This window comes from Echinops telfairi, unplaced genomic scaffold (genome assembly GCF_000313985.2).
Source record: "Echinops telfairi isolate 266 unplaced genomic scaffold, ASM31398v2 ScPeMD7_2;HRSCAF=8, whole genome shotgun sequence".
In the NCBI taxonomy this organism is placed as follows: domain Eukaryota; kingdom Metazoa; phylum Chordata; class Mammalia; order Afrosoricida; family Tenrecidae; genus Echinops; species Echinops telfairi.
The window spans coordinates 32,573,337-32,576,319 of record NW_022103898.1 but is presented as its reverse complement, the minus strand read 5'-3'; positions in this window follow the sequence as shown (position 1 = coordinate 32,576,319).

Genomic DNA, 2,983 nt, shown 5'->3' with positions numbered 1-2,983 from the left:
TTCCCAAGGTACCATAATGTGTTAGTCTGGGGTACCATAATGTGTTAGTATGGTACCCACTCCCAAGGTACCATAATGTGTTATATATATATATACATATATGTATAGTATAGGTATATATTCCCTAGGTATATAGTCTAGAGAGGTGAGAGCTGTGATATGAATAGATATATGCACACTAATAGTCACTGGAGCATTATAACAATGGCAAAAATACAGAAGTGTCCATTAACATATGAATAGACACTATGCTAGGTACACACAATGGAATATTATGCAACAATAAAGAACAAAGATAAATCCATGAAACATTTCATCTTTTGAATGGATCTAGAGCACATTATGCTCAGTAAAATAAATAAATCGCTATTCTAAGAAATGTACACAATGAATATTCTTCGATGTTTACCTAGGACTGGAAAGGGATATAAGGAAAATCCTGAACTTGCTCATTTGTTGTTGTTAGGTGCTCTTGAGTTGATTCTGACTAATAGTAACCCTTTACTAACAGAACGTTGCTAGTCCTGTACCAGCCTCATGGTGATTAGGTTTGGGCCCACTGCATGGTCACTGTGTCCATCTATTTTGTTGAGGGTCTCCCTTCTTTTTCACTGACCCTCCACTGTACCAATCACCATGTCCTTCTTCAGGGCCAGGTCCCTCCTGCTATTATGCGGAAAGTATGAGAGAGAATCTCGCTATCCTTGCTTCCAAGTAGCAATCTGATTGTACTTCTAAAACAGATTTGTTCATTACTTTGGTAGTGCACATCATATTCAATATTCCTTGTTAATACCATCATTCAAACGTATCAATTATTTTGTTGTCTTCTTTATTCATTGTCCAGGTTTCATATGCATATAAGGTAACTAAAATTCCAAGGCTTGGATCGGGCACACCTTAGTCTTAAAGTGACATCCTTGTTCTTCAACACCATAGAGAGGTTGTGTGCAGCAGATTTGCACAATGCAAACCCTCATTTGATTCCTTGACTGCTGTTTCCATGATCGTTGGTTGGGGATCTGAGTAAACTGAAATCTTTAACAACGTCTGTCTTTTCTCCATTTATCATGATGCTCTTTATTGGTCCTGTTGTGAAGATTTTTGCATTGCTATAACACCTGCTGGAAACTGCAGTCTTTGATCTTCATCAGCAAGTATTTCAGTCCTCCCCACTTTCAGCAAACACTGCCGGTTGTTAATAAGCCTGGTCCAGTCCTGATGCCAGTTCTTCATGCTGTCCAGCTTCTTGTCTTATCTGCGCGGCACAGACTGAATAAGTACATCTCACATGTGCAGAGCCATCATTTATGTTGTTGGGAACGGCCTGAAATTTAACCTGCATTTAGAAGAGGAAGTGGAATGAGGCTATTATTGCTGTCAGATGCAACTTGATTGGAAGCAGAGAAAGTACCAGAAAGCTGTTTACCTGTGCTTTATTGACTGTGCAAACACATTCAACTGTATGTATCATATTATGGATATACCATTATGAAGAATGGAAATTAATGTGCTCCCTAAGAACCTGTCCGTAGATGAAGAGGCATGGTTTAAAATCAAGAAAGGTGTGTGTCAAGGATGCATCTTTTTACAATCCCTGTACAGTCTGTGAGGGGTCCCGGGGGGTTCAAACGTACTAGTTGCTCTTCGAGAGAACTTTGAGGCTCCTATGAAGATTTAAAAGTCTTAGGAACCCAAAGGGGGCAGTTCTACTCTGTCCGGCAGGGTCGCTGTGAGTCGGAATCAACTCAATGGCAGTGAGTTTGGTATTGAATTTCTAGTGCATTTACTGTTTTGGACAACCCAGAGATACCTCAGGAGAAAGTCTTGTTGATCTACTTTGGAAAAATCGCCTTTGAAACCCTAAAACTGTGGAACACAGTTCTACCCTGATACACATGGCATTGTCTGAGTTGGAATTGGAGCAGCACACAATGAAAGAGAAGGGGTGGGGGTGGGGGTTAGGGAGGAGGTAGCAGAACTAGAGATGAATGTTGTAGACAAGCTGACACATATGGGTGTCTCTTTTCAAAAAACTAGTTTGCTTGTTTTGTGAGGCTTGAGAGCTGCAGCCCAGAAGCGGTTCATCCCAGGTGAACAGTTTGCTACTCTTATTGCCAACAGCACCTAACAATTGCCATCACCCATGAAAAGGAGAGCTGTTGGTGAGGCAGAGAAATGGATTAAAAGTGGATTACAGCACATTGTGGAACACGGAACTCTTACTTGGTCTTTTGCTCCCAAACATAAAATGCACAGATTTTAATGTTAGCGGCCTGATTAACATTTCACCAAATGACAGGAGTAGCTATTATGTCGAAAGATTTAACATGGGAACTGCTCTATAACTGTCAGTCAGGAGGCAGCCGTGCTTAATGCCAGACCAGACTGTCTTGGATGTTCTCCAAGGCGTTTTTGTTTACCTGAAGTATTTTATTGCCAACCTTTGTTGTAAGAGTATGCTGGCTGCGATAGCTGCATCTTATTAGCTGCCGAGATTGATTTGACCATTGTGAATGGGGACATCTCCTTCTTCCTCAATTTATGTTTTTCACCCGGAAACCTTTCTCTCCCTCCAGCCCTCCTTATGCTAACTGCTTTCTCATTTTTAAAGTAGCTGTCTCTCAGCTCGAATGTTTTAGCATGGATCCTAAAGGACTATGCTAGAGTATTATGAAATGTTGGTGTGTCAAAACTCTATAACGAGATGTGACTTGGAGTAGGTTTTCATGGTATGAATTAAAATAACATTTCAGTGGTTTGGAATTAAACAAAGCTAGGTTCAAACCCTGTCTCCCTGTTCACTCTCTTCTGTTCTTCACTTAAAAATAGGTGACTTGGGGAAGGGGAACAAAGGGGAAACCCATCACAGGTTGGATATATAGGCCCCGCCATCCCTGCAGGGAACGAATAACGGAAATGTGGGTGAAGGGAGACAACAGACAGTCTAAGATAAGAAATAATAATAACCATATATAATTGA